Source organism: Paralichthys olivaceus, chromosome 6 (genome assembly GCF_024713975.1).
Source record: "Paralichthys olivaceus isolate ysfri-2021 chromosome 6, ASM2471397v2, whole genome shotgun sequence".
NCBI lineage: Eukaryota > Metazoa > Chordata > Actinopteri > Pleuronectiformes > Paralichthyidae > Paralichthys > Paralichthys olivaceus.
Genome location: NC_091098.1, coordinates 14,680,630 through 14,694,775, shown reverse-complemented (window position 1 = coordinate 14,694,775; position 14,146 = coordinate 14,680,630). Strand labels below are relative to the sequence as shown.

Here is a 14,146-nt window from a genome sequence, read left to right as displayed (position 1 = left end):
ATCAGATCAGAGGGTTAGAAGAGCGTTCCAGGTCCTACCAGCCCGCTTGACATTCCTGCTGCTTTGATACCAGAGGGGGGCTCCCCCGTGTCTGTCCATCATCATCGTCTCCCCTCTCCTCCACCTCAGAACCTTCTCTAACCCCCCGCACGCACACACACGCACACACACACACACACACACACACACACACACACACACACACCACTCTCTCCCTATCCTCCCCCCAGCTCAGAGGAATTCTCAGCTCTGGACAATGTTTCATTTCTTCACAGGCCACATCTTTGATAGCTTAATGGCCTCGGCAAAAAGAGAGAACATGCATTGAGAGACAAGCAGCTTTTAAGTCCCATCACTCATATTCAAGGCTCAAGCTTCAAGACTCATGTGTGGGCCTGTTTGTCGCAATGCAACAATGTGATGCAGCATGTTCTTTTTCTTTTTTGGAACAAACATGTCGACTCCCTTTCTATCCATGTCCATATTATTGAGTAAGCTCGGGCTCAATGCACATTTAACAGGCTACAGCGAGCGACACAAGGACAGGGCACAAGGAGAGGGTCGGCCTTGAGCATTGTTCAGTGGCGAGTGACAAACATTTCACATAATCAAGCCATGTGCACAAAGCTGGACACAATTCCAGCTCCCTATTCACCTCTGATTCACATTGAGCCATGGCAGCTCTGCTCTTTATCAGTGCCATTTCACTACCTTTCACATTTGACAACATCACAAGTTTGCACACTGTCTCTGTGGCCCTCTACACTTTGAAGGTCTGTTCATTTTCTAAGCTGAAGGCACAGCACACATGAAGTGGCCATGCACCCACTGATCTTTCCATCTCACAGCAAGTTTTTTGCTTTACTTGAAGAGGAACGAAAACCTCTCTGGTTGTGAGAGGTTGTAGTGTGCTGAAAGACATGAAGACATGCCTGTGAGATGCTCTAAAGATAACGTAATAATATACTGACGGAGCGCACATCCATAGACCAACGCAATCGTTGACCTCAAATACAATGATAACGAACAAGGCAGCAGAGCTTGAATGTCTGTTCTTTTGTAATATCCTGTAGCTAAGGTTTTTTTGTACTAGGTCGACTGGGAAATTCATTTCCCCCCAGCTTGTCCAAGCACAGTTATGCCTTGAACCCCAATGTTAATGAAAGTGACAAAAGAAAATCCCTGCATCGACCCCCTGAACAGAATCCCCACCCCTAGATTTAGCATAATCCTGCTAACCTGCTACAAAATGTACAGAACCTACCAACTTGTTTAGGGTCATATTAAATAAAAGGCTAACCACCAGTAAAAATGTGAACTATATTTAAGAAAGGCCCTCATAGTGCAGCATAGTTGGAGATCAGCACAGAATTAGGTTGAATGAAGTGGTGCATTAGAGCTAAATACAAATACTTGGCACAACTGGAGCACCATAGCTTGCCACTGACCTTCAGGTGCCATTTGAGGGGCAAGTCCATGATGCTGCTTTTACAGCCAAAGCCCCCCCCTTCCTCTCTCTATCTGTGCTTGTAATAGCATGGCTTATAGTCATTTTCAGCTATAGGACATTTTATGACAGCCATAGCTATGATTGTGGACCAGGCCAGTGGCAGCAGCAGCTGAATACGTTGAATAAGGCACAGGCTGACCCTGAACCCACCCCCACACTATTGGCACTCAACAAGCACTGGCGGACAAGCTAGATTATTGCAGGAGAGGCTTGAGTGTGGGTTAATCTCAGGTGTTGTGAGCAGGTTTTAATACAGATGGTCAGTGAGGATGTGGTATTGGATAATTGCTTCTAGGCCTGTCACAGATGGTGCAGGTTGATCTGTTAACTGCAGCCAGGCCATAGCTTGTCAAGGGCATTTTTACCTTGGCCAAGGAGGTTATGTTTTCCTCTGCAGGAGGGATTACCACGAAACTTGGTGAAAGGACGCGTCATAGGTCAGGGAAGAACCGATTCAATTTTGGTCAGGATCCAGATCAGAAGGGCAGATCCAGAAATTTTCACTAACATTGTGAGATAGGTTGCGTTTTGCAACATTTTTGTTGGTTGCTTGGATAATAATTCATGGATCTTGTTGGGGGGAAAAATCTGGCATTTTTAAGGAACTGATATTTATGAGAGTGTGAAATTTGGTGCAGATCCAAATACAAATCCATATGTAGTGAATTTCAATGTGGAGTCATGGGGGGGCTGTTGGGTCTTGGCTGAGGTATGTTCTCTCGTGTCCTTCTAGCTAAATGGCTGATATTACTCACTCACGCTAAGAAACAGCAGACACACAGAAACAAAGAGAGACAGCAAGAGTGACAGGGAGCAGCGGCAGTATGAGAGAGGTCTGCGCTTGCCTCTCATCAGAGCTATTCCAAGCGGCCGCCCTGTCAGAACATGCCCCAGATGAGGTCTCTCAAGGCGGAGAGAGAGTTGTCATAACAGACGCCTGGAGGGCCATTCGATCAGACAGACAGCTCTGAGAGGTGTTAGGCACACACATGCAGGACCTGTCTGCATGTGCGTGGTCCTGGTTACAGCCACAAAGTACAGCCCTGCTGACAGACAGCCATCATTCAGGAGCCTTTATCTTTCTCTCAGTGTGTCTCTTCTCCCCTCCTTCTCACTGTTCTTTTCCCCTTCCTCTGAGGAAAGCACTAGGAGGGAGGGAACGCCACTGACAGGTTTACTTAAATATTTATGTTTGACAGGGAAAAGACAAGAATGTTATCTCCAACAAAATGTTCTCCCATATCAACACGTCCCCTGACTCACATGAAATATTTCCTTTCTAAAACTTCTCCACCTCTTCTTAGAAACTGTTAAAACAGTAAGTGCACAAGAGAAGATTGAAGACTCAGATTAAATGACCCCAAATAGTTTTCATCATTGTTGTGAATATAACATGAATCCTAATATAAATAATTAGTGAGCCCTCCTTAAAACTAGCCTTCAACAAACTTGTTTATTGTTTGTGTGCTTGACATTGTGCAGCAGAGCTTTATACGAACAGTCTATGGTGCAGAGTGAAGTGAGAAAACGTAACGTTCATCCTACCTGGTTTATCTGTAATGAATATTTTATGTTCAGAAATTTAAACTGAATTTGTTTCATCCTTGTTGCCATGTGTGGCTTATATAAGTTTGAATGATTAAGCTCACGGCTGTTATTTTTTTCATAGGGGTCTGGGTCAGGTCTGTTAAGCAAGCAACACAATCTTCAAACTCAAGTCCACACCTTTACAAAATAAAACACCTATAGCATTAGCTCAATAGAAAGCATTACAGCAACAATATGAACCTTGTGCTTTTGCTTTGAAGACAAATTGCCAAACAGGAAGTGATTTGGTGAATGCTGCTGCAATGAAATGAGTGCCCGTGACACTCTTGAATGACTGTGTCAGTCCAATATAGTGACAGAAAAATAATCAAATTAACACAATGATCTGGTGGAGATTTTGACTTGGTTTGACCGAGCTGTCATGAGAAATTTGGCATTGCACGTCCCTTGGCCATTTAGACCACACATATGAAGTGTGAAGGCGAGTAGATGAACAGTTCGCAAGATATGCATTCCTCATACAGATAGACGGAGGTAGGAGTAGGTAGGGTAGATAAATGACATGTGATAAAATGATGATAGAAATGCCAAGACAGGAATAACAGCACTAATAAAATAATAATAATAAAAATATTTCAGGAGGCTGCGCCACTTTCACCTTTTTTGTGCACACTCTGCCCTGTTGTTCACTCTGTGAGTTCATTTGGTTCTCCACTTACAAAACACAGATGGGCTGGTGTTGTTACAGTGTGCTGGGCCCCGGGGACATGTGTGCGCGAGAATCAGGCAGTGCTGTACACAGATGCTACATCTCATGTGATGCACATCCCACTGAAGGAGGGTGGACAGCTTCTCCAATCAACAGATCACCTTTTCAAACAGCCCTTTGTTCCACCCGACCTCCGGCAGCTGGCAACAATTAGCTGCCAGGACAGGACACAGCAGTCCAGCTCGCCAGTTAGTCCATTACGTCTGAACATGGGAGAAGAATCACAAGCGCTGGGGGCTGTAAATTACATCTGTGATAGACTTGGAATCTCATCGTGCAAACCAAACTTTGCAACTTTTCCACACTACTCATATCCAAAGCAAAGCATGTTAAGTCAAACCACATTATCCCAGAGGGGGTGGTGACTATTCAATAGTTGAGATATCTTTCACAGCTGGCTCTTGAGATGCCAGGTTGGCACAACAGAGGTGATGAGTTCAGTTTACACAGCGTACTGCCAAGTATCCCCTTGAAAAGTCTTGTTGCTGACAGCAATAATAAAATGCAATCTGACTAATCAATTGCCGACCAGCTTGAACCCCTTAAGTCCTTAAGAATGAGAGGCTAGGGAAAAAATCAATTTGCAATTTACATCAGGCTGATGAGTGTTGAAAACACTAAGCAAGAGACAGCTCCAAGGATCCAGGTATAATTACATCCCAGCTAGTGCAGCGCTGTGGCTCTAACATCATCAAGAGTTTGACAATCAATGGTACTGAGCAGGACTCACAGTAGCTAAACTGCTGTCATTCATATGTACAGACATACTGCCGGGTATCGTGCAGGGGAAGTGATTTGTGTCGCATCAACGGGCAGTGAGTGTGTGATGACAACCTCCTTAGTGGCCTAGCTTCCTGGAAACATAGAAACCTAGATGAAACACAATGGGGCTGGTTGGAAGAAGACACCATTGTGGTTAAGGAGCAGATTGAGCCAGTACTGTGTCTCAGGTGCCAGAGGCTACTGCCATGTTTTATCGAAGCCAATGGACTTGTGGTGAAATCAGATCTGTGCTGATGGACTGTGAGGTTTTGATTTTATTTCTGTTTGCAGAACGGGAGAAGTTGACTCGCAGGAGTCGTTTCCATCCTCTCTATCGTCTCTCACTAGCTCTCACCAACACATGCTGCAAATAAAAAGGGTCTTGACACGTTCATGCAAAGAGAGCAGTGCACAGCCAGAGACAGAGCCAAAAGTCATAATGAAAAACAGAAGCCGAGGGAGATGAATGAATAGTCGCAGTTTCAACTATGTTTTGTTTTCTAGTGGAGACAGAAAGAGGCAGAAAAGGGAGCAGGCTCGAAGGGTTAAACGTTGGCAAAAAGCGGGGAGGGGACAAAAGGCCCATTGTAAGGGCCAGAAGTGTCCCCGGAAAGGAGGGGAGAGAAAAGAAAGCCACCACTGGCTGGTCCCCCGGACCCATTGTACGCGATGGGGAGTGCAGCCACGCATGACAGATGTCCCTGGCCATTGTTTCCCCAGCAGCCTCCTCTCTGCCTCCTGCTCCAGCTCTGGAATTCCATGAGACGGCCTCCGCCTGTGAGAGTCGCTCAACACGTCTCGTCTCTGGCCGAACACTCTCTCCGCCACCACCCTGGCTGTGCCAGGCCAATGGGTGTGTGTACAGAGACTCTCAAGGTGGGGCTTGGGCGACACCTCTTAGCGGGGTGCAAGAAGTTGTACTTAGTAGTCACTAGCGTTACTAACTAGTGCGTTAGTATAGTTAGAGCAGCTGTACATGTGCACAATAGAGAAAGAGAGAGAAACACTGGTTGTATGTATTTAGGTCACCAAGACCACGACATGAAATCTGACATTCACCAACTTAGAAATCGATAAAAATAAGATCAATGGCAGTTGTAATTAGCTGACTGACTAAAAAAAGAGCACTCACATTTGATTTTAGCCTCAGGTTGTGAAGCGGCAGCGATCATTGTTAAGAAGCGCAGGTGAATGCTTTTCAAAAATAAAGAGTCGAAGTAAGCTGTTTTTACAAAGCAGTGACGTTTTGCCTTTCCCTATTCAGCGACCCACCATGTGGCAGACCTGCAGAGGCGACTTGTCGGCCTGTCAGTCACAGCAACAGTGTGCCAGTGGGAAGTGAGCGCAACAATAGCCCTGTCTGGTTAATGGGTGAGAGAAATAGTAGACAATCCTTCATTTCTATGCTTTACCACCACGCTGTTCTCTGTCCCATTCTTCTCTTAGTCTTAACCACATTCTATCAGCACTCGCTCGCTCAGTCTCCAATCAGTTACCCCACCCCCTCCTGCCTGTTAGCATTCATTTCAAACACACACAACACGCACTCGCATTCCAATGCATAAGCATGAGAGAGGGACACACAGAGAGAAAGAAAGATGTCTGAACTCAGTGGAAAATCTGTTTGAGGGCTATGAATGTTTACCAGGTGGATCAATGGCCGGCTGTTGAATCATTGGGTGAATTGTAACAGTGCTGAAGTGTAGCTGCTGTAAACTCCCTGACGTATTGTCTGCAGTCCTGCTGCCCTGACCCCGAACTAAACACTGAATCAGCACAAAACAAGCAGCTATGCCACTAATGGGAGACACACGCAGGTCATTACCTACTTTTGAGACATTTTCACTGATTTCACAGGAAATGATTCATGTTTCTTGTTGAAATAAAATCAGGCACATTCAGCGGACTGATATCTATGAGTGTGCGCTATCTGGCGCAGCTTCATTGAATTTAGGGGGACTTTCAGTCTCTCGTAGTTGTTTGTACTCTGCCATTCTAGTTCATTCATTCATTTTGCACATAATTAGTAGCTTAAACTGCCAGAGCACAAGATTCCTCACAATATCAATTTAATTGCAGCATTGTATCACCCAACTAGAACATGTTTAGAAAAGCAATAACTAATGTCAGGATGGAGGGTCAGGAGGAGGGTCTTAAATGATTAATTCACAGCAAATCTGTGTGTTTTTATTAAAAATATTAGTTAGCCTTGATAAGAAAACACAACACAAAATATGATATGGTAGGGCAACACACAGAAACAAACTCCATTTAGCCAAGTACAATCCCAACTTTAGTCAAAATAAACACTTTGTTCAATTGTTGAGTTTATATTAATATATATTACATTTAATATTTCTCTGTTTCTTACAGTGATTTCGACAGGATTATCCTGCTGACGTTTCACCTCCGCCCTCTGCTGAAAATAGACATGTTTGTCAGTCAGTCCCCTTGTTTCTATTTCACTGCCATTTATTCATCACCATCCTTCACTGTCACATTCGGCCCCACATAAGTGCACGACTGAGACACTGAGCACAGCATACTGGGTTATTATTCTGTCATGTGTGGCAGGTTAATGTCAACAGTGAAGCAACATTAGTGTCATGCATGTTTCTCAACTCAATAATGTTTCGAGCCACGTCTGGTGTCAAAGCCGAAAGCTCGGAGCCAAAACACGAGGTAAGCATCTGGCCACAAAGAGTATTTATTCTTTCTAACTAGCCTCCATAACCTGGTGGGTCTGACCTTCAAATCCAGTGGTGAAAAAAAGCATGACATATGGCCTCATCTGCCCATCCATGTGCTGACCCTGGATTGGGCCAGCAGACCCCTGGGTGAAGTCAAATGAATGCATGTAAACATTTAGCCCCCTGCGCACTGTGCCTTGATCCCCCACAAAGGCTTAGGAGACCCCAGTCAACATCAATCAGATAGAACACAATAGGAAGAAGCACATGGGGAAAAACCGGGGTCAAGCACACTTTTAAGAAGTGGACACGGATGGAGCAGATCGGCCCTGTTCTCCTGACCATGGGTAAACTGGGCACTCCTGCCCCTTCAACCACGAGCGGCAATTATGAGGAACCCTCAATGCATGAGCTTTAGAGATGAGTGGATAATCTACTTGGGCGGATTTAGGACTAATCTGCCATTTCTGCTCTCCAAATCAAATCACAATGGGATACATATAGGGCTTATGCACCGATATGATGATTTCAAAGTCTGAACAGAAGGAGGACGATTCACAGAAAGGCCTGGGGAGTATTTGCAAGGATTTCATAGGAATATGATCCAACAACAAGATGAAATACCATTTTTGATTTAGTTTGTACAGCTCAAATGGTCACCACCTCCTACAAAGAGTCCAGTGTGAATTGTATGACAGCAATCCATAACCTCTTTCTCACAGCTTAGCTGAGCTCTATCTCCCAGGAACATGCATCAAGTAAACAGACAAAGAATGAGTTTTTTGACAGCTGCAGGGACAGCATTACCCTATTTCTCTGCCTTCTGAGATAAGAACTATCAGCAGAGTAGGAAATGTAGGAGCTGGTCACGCCTTCTCTGCTGTAACATACTGTAGTTATGTTGTCATCCTGAGGTTTATGTCAACCACAGTGACACACAGAACTAATGACAGTAAGCAAACACTAACTCATGTGATCCTGTCTGGCTGTCAGAAGAAGCACGTTTGTGAAACCACTGTGTCTGCATTAGCCTAAACACACACAAACGCACAGACACATTCCTGCACAAATAAAGAAGAACATACAAACAACACACTAGGTGCCATGTGTCCTCTCACGCTGGTGGCTGTCAGTTAGAATATCTCGCTCCGGCAGTCGTGTCCCCCTCATTTCATTATCACTCCTCCCCTCTGCCAGACACTTACAATCCCATTAGCTTCCACAGATCCACTCCGGCCCGAGCCAGTGCTTCCCTGCACAGACACAAACACATTGATTCAAAATGTGAACCAGCAAACAGCGAGGACAAAGACGAGTAAGCGCCAGATTCACAGCCGCACAATCAATAAGGGAGGAAGTGGGAATGTCTTCAGAGTTTATCAGTCAAATTCAGTCATCACAGATTACAAGAGGATTCTACTTATGATTGTTTTTCAGAAATCAGGTTCTGAGTTGTTGATGCATGGCGATGAATAGACGAGAAAGAGCTTTTTTTACCCTGCTGCTTTTTCATGGCAGATGTTTTAAATGGTAAACGGAATATATTTATGTAGCGCTTTTCTAGTCTTATCAACCACTCAAAGCACTTTATAGTTCAACACTCATTCACACAGCGCTATACACACCGTCAGCACAGCCGTCAAGGGTAATTTGGGGTTCAGTGTCATCAGCCGCTTCCATATCAGGGACACTTTAGAGGAATTGGGTATCGAACCAATGACCTTCAGGTTAAAGAAAGTCCCCTGACCCCCTCATTAGTGAACAAATTCTCTTTTTAATTCACAGTGAACATTAGAAAAAACCTACTTCACAAAGAAATGACATTCGGCTATCATGAGGCAATAACTTGGTGGCTGACCACAGTCGTCCACAAGCATCCTCAAAAATAGACTTCTGCCGCTGCTCCACGACTACCACCCCCTCCACTTATTCCTCTTGACCTGTGCAGTATTCGTAATTTGTGTTTGAAGGCAGAAAGAAATCAAACTCCTCCCTCTGAGAAGGCGCAGGAGCACAAGGCCTCTCCTCCATTTCATCTGAAGAGGGGGAAATTAATGAGATGGAGCCAAAGACAAGGAGGAGAAGGATGCAGTGCACAGAAGTAAATAAAGCTCAGAAAGACAATTCACCACCAATGTAAGCGGCTGTGTTTTTAAAGGCTTTTATTTCTCTCCCCCTTCCCTGCCCCCACTACCAGCTCTGCATCCTTCATGGAGCGTGGCCGGGCGTCCATGCCCCGAGTGCGCTCACTGGACCACAGGGCCCTGCAAGAATGGAGTCTATTCAACAGCCTTCCTCCAGATGCTTGCCAAAACAGTCCTCCAGGCTACAGCAGGGAGCACGAGAGGGGAAAGAGCAGGAAAGGGAGATAGGAATCTGATAGCCTATCATTAACAGCCAAAATAAATTGAAGGAAAAATCTCAGGCTCAAGCACTGCCCTCTGTCGTGATGTTTGTAGGTGAGAGCCTGATTGTTTTGTCTCTTGTGGAATTTCAAAGACCCACTTTGCTTCACTGGAGAAGGTGTTTATTGTTGCAGATAAACTGTCAAATATGTAGCATCCACTGTGAATCACAGACTTTGCCCTCAAACCAAAACTGAGCCGCAATCTATAGAGAGAGCGCTGTGTGGGAGATTCTCCGCCTTATCTAACACCCACCCTGAAGCTAGGTGCATTTTTTTTCTTTTCATTCACATGTAGGTAGCAGATTAAAAAAAGAACGTGTAGCCACAGTTTATCGTTGTTGCTGTCTCATAGATATAGATTTCATCTGAAACAGTACAGCAAAAAAAAACCAAACATATAATAAACGTAAATGTACAAGACCAAGCACAAAATAACAATAAACTCCCTGAGAAAGTCAGTGCTGCACAAAGAGCTCCTCCCGATTATATCCTTTATGTGATGCTTTGTAAAGGAGCGCCCCTGTGTGCACAAGAAGGAGCCGATCAATGCAATATTAATGTATCAATCAGCACCAAGTTATCAAGCAGCAGCAGAGAGAACAGCACTGCAGCGCCTGCAAGCATGACCCTCAGCAATGTGGTCTCTGCACTGAACTCCCCATCTTCTCTCAGTGATAATATATATCGAATATAGACTCAAACATTTATACCCTCCCTCCCAGGGGTAATGCTGGAGAGGGGTGAGTATGACTTGTAAGGTGGGTCTGTGTGTATATTTCTCCAAGGATCCAGGACAATCCTTATGAATACTATATTACTGCCCCATCCTAACATACTACCCAAGCTTCTCAATAGACCAAACTGGTCAAATGTTTGCTTTTTCCATGAGTGGCTTTCTCCAATTTTGCTCTAAGCCCAATTTGGAATCAAGGCCCATGTACTCGGCAAGTCTCTGGACCTTGTAAACTGCAGATTCGGCCGCGTGTGCGTTGTGATTGCTTGAAAATGACCAGAGGTTTCATTCAATGGAAAATCGCTATTTTCCTTTTTTTAATAAAAGTCCATTTCATGTTGACACTGCATTATTGTACAATCTACCCATGCTCTGGCTGTGCTTGAAAATAAAATAATACTGATATTATTGACAAAGATTTGTCATGTTGTTAAAATTGCTGTGTTTTAAAGATCTGAGATGTAAAATACTAGTCCAGAAAATGTTGAGAAACTCTTCACTTGAGGTTTCAGTGATATGATCCTCAACATAAGAGCACAGGAGACCTTCATACAGTCCTGTGGTCGAGCCTGACACCTAGTGGCCAAGATCTAGCAGGACACCACACACAGAGAGTGGCAAACAATATAAATAAGAGTTGAAAATATAAAGTCAAGATAAAGACAACCTACTTCTACCATCGCCTGGTGTCGTTCATTGGTTCACCACACATTACAGCATCTGAAAAATTACCCTTTAATTTTAACAAGACCAAGATGAAGGTTAAAGTTAGGGTGGACTATAAAAAAAGAATCTTACCTTGAGATGGTGAAGGTCAGTGTTCAGGGTGAGTAGTTAGTTGGAGCAACAGTCCTTACAGGATAACCTGCTGTGAACAGTGTGGAAGAGAAAACTTTATGCATCAAATAGTTCAATCAATAATCAGTTTTGAAATCAGGAAGGTATACAAGCCTAGAGAGCTAATTCACATACTTCAAAATCAGAACAATTTACATAGATTTTGAAAAGGGAAAGCTTAGTTGTTACCTCCCCGATCACACATCCCCTTCAGTAAGACCGGTTGTGTAATTGCAGCAGTCTGGGTTGACACAAGAGGCTGCCATGTTGTGACATTTGCTGAAAAAAGGGTATAAGAGTTCAGCTGATTGACATGACATCCTAAAAGTGATCAGATGTAAAAGAATAATTACACTGTTAAATAGCGCACCCTGTTTTCAGAGGTTATAACATTTAAAGGTGGATTCATATTTTATCTCTCAAGCAAACAAAAGCAAACAACTCAACATCATGATATAACCAGCACTGTCAATGGCCACTAGAGGGCGCCCCCTCCCTTCCCTCATGCCAGAATTAAAAAATTTAAAGTGAAAAGAATCTAAATAAAAAATACTTGATATCATTTTTTGCCTGTTGTTTAAAACAATGTAATAATCAAAAGAAGTAGCTCACTTTAATGCTAAGTGCTAGTAAACAAAACTGTACAATGAGATAAAGGAAAGAAAAGGAGAAAATCTAAATACAAACTCATGCTCTAATGTATGGGATCGACCTTGCATCATAGTTTCACACCATAAATAAAGATGGACGGCAGGGCTCCACTTCCTCTTACTGTCCAGAAATGAAGCTGAATCCCAGTGCGTGAACGCCGCCATCTTGTGCACGTGGAGTCTGCGCAGTAGTGATGTCCCTCAGAGGTCTCAGCTGTCAATCATGACGTTTCACCCCGTTAGTACAGCATCAGATAACGAATTAAAAGACTTGAACAAACATCTTCGCGATAACAACCTAAAACGACAATACACCTCTTTGAGGAAAAACTTATTCACGTGTTTGCTCCACGTTCCATCCACCAACATGTATTTTTGACCTATACTGCAGCGAGCCTCTAGGTGGCGTTCGAGATGGAGCAACAGATTCCAATAACAGCAAAGAAGAAAAATTGAATCCTCTTATCCTAACATGACCCAATAACTAACAAGTATTTCAGTGATAAATATAAACCATGCAATATTACCAGACTGACCTGAGGTAACCTCAACATCATACACTGAAAATATGAATTGATTTTGGTCACAATTGAATAGATGATTCATCCTGTTTGAATTTGTGTGTTAGAAAATATAATCATGTATGGCCATACAATCAACTATGAACGAAATCACAAATAAATGCAAAAATAAAATGCTAAACGACCTGCTGCCCTGAGGCAGGAACAGCAGGAATAAGAACAAGCATCATCAGTAATTTACTAAAATGTGACAAAGCTTCTCCAGGACCAGAGAAAACATTATACAACTGTTTTCATGGGAATTAATAAAAGAGGAAAGTTGAAGCTAAACTAAACAGTTTTGTTGAATTATTATGATAAAGCAGTGTGTCTGTGTGGAAAGAGGGCTCACTCTGTCTTAAATTTCAGACTTTAATTGATGGATTCGAGATGTTTTTGGTGACAGGTACTGTGGCTGTGAACCAGCTTGTTGTGTAGAGAGCCTTTCTAGAGGCAAGGGATGGTGGTGACTTTAGTATATACAAGATGGCAAAGCAGAAAAAGGTGCAGTTCCCCTTAGTCAACTTTGACTATACACTAGATGCACAATATCCTCACAGGGGCACAATACTAAGGGATCCATCCCTGCAAACGTATTCCATGCAACTGAACTTTCATCATATCCCAAACCAGAGAAGGTTATAGCGAAACAACAAATGTTGTTAAGTGGACGTACAAACTAATGAGGAGGTGCTGGTGGAGGACAGAGTTAAAAATGAGAGTGGGGATGAGGTGAACTCACAAACAAAATGTGTTGATTTATTTGATGTTGTTTGAATCATAATATGAGATAATGAAGTCGCTGCCAAGTCTTCAAAATGGATCTCGGGAAAATGTACTGACAGAGACTCCTCCATTTATTTCAAACTGTAAGCTGCACTTGCTGTTACCAAATCAACCTTTTTTTTTTTTTTACTGAGAGGCGACGCTTTGCTGATGTCAGCGATGACATCTTCAAAGGTCACACCAAAATGTGAAGGTCTGTTGTTAAAACAGCAACACCATATGATAATAAATGATTGACTGAAATTAATTCATAATTTAATGGATCTATTATAATAGTATATATATTATAATATTTGAAACTATATGAAAACTCTTGAAATATACATTAATCACACTGTTTTTATGCTTTAGTAAGTATATTCTTATTACGTTGAGAAAATACAACTAAAGATTTATCTCTGTATTTTCACATTTTCATCCAGATATTATTAGTATAAAGTTCAACCTGCAACACTGCTTCAGAATACACTCAGTGGCCTAAATTTCTAATATTCACACCTGCTACACTTTGAGTTTGTCAGAATGAAATCTGACCTCTGACCTTTGTGGACAGAGGATGCCATTCAACTTCAGATCATCTATGATCCCAACCACCATAATGAGGAGGAGGGTCATCAGCTGTGGCTGGTGACCTGCACGTCACAGAGGGACACCTGCTGTCCTTAGAAAGTGACGGAGATATACTTAGTTCAGCTCAGTCCCCTCCCAGTGCATCTTCAAGGTGCTGCTCCATCAATGCAACACTGCATGTGCACCAGACAAGCAAGTACAGTCCTTCACTGGAGACGTGTCAGAGATTCCCAAGGTGAGTTTGTTCATTCACACCTGAACCTTATCCAAAGAAGCAACGTTTCCTTATCTTACTCAGCAGGATGATTAATGTGTTTGTGTTGC

General features: G+C 43.1%; 1 protein-coding gene across 2 annotated transcripts in view; it reads right to left on the bottom strand.

The window, feature by feature from the left end:
• The window catches only part of fignl2 (fidgetin like 2), a 43,360-nt gene extending 31,202 nt beyond the window's left edge, over positions 1-12,158 (bottom strand). Inside the window, exons 1-3 of one of the 2 annotated variants that reach the window (XM_020089333.2) lie at positions 11,989-12,158; positions 11,446-11,535; positions 11,218-11,287 (exon numbers count right to left, since the gene is read on the bottom strand). The gene's annotated coding sequence lies outside the window, so the exon portion shown is untranslated. The remainder of the gene's footprint in view (positions 1-11,217; positions 11,288-11,445; positions 11,536-11,988) is intronic. The other variant, XM_069525975.1, reaches the window with a different exon arrangement.
• Between the last annotated feature and the right edge of the window lie 1,988 nt (positions 12,159-14,146).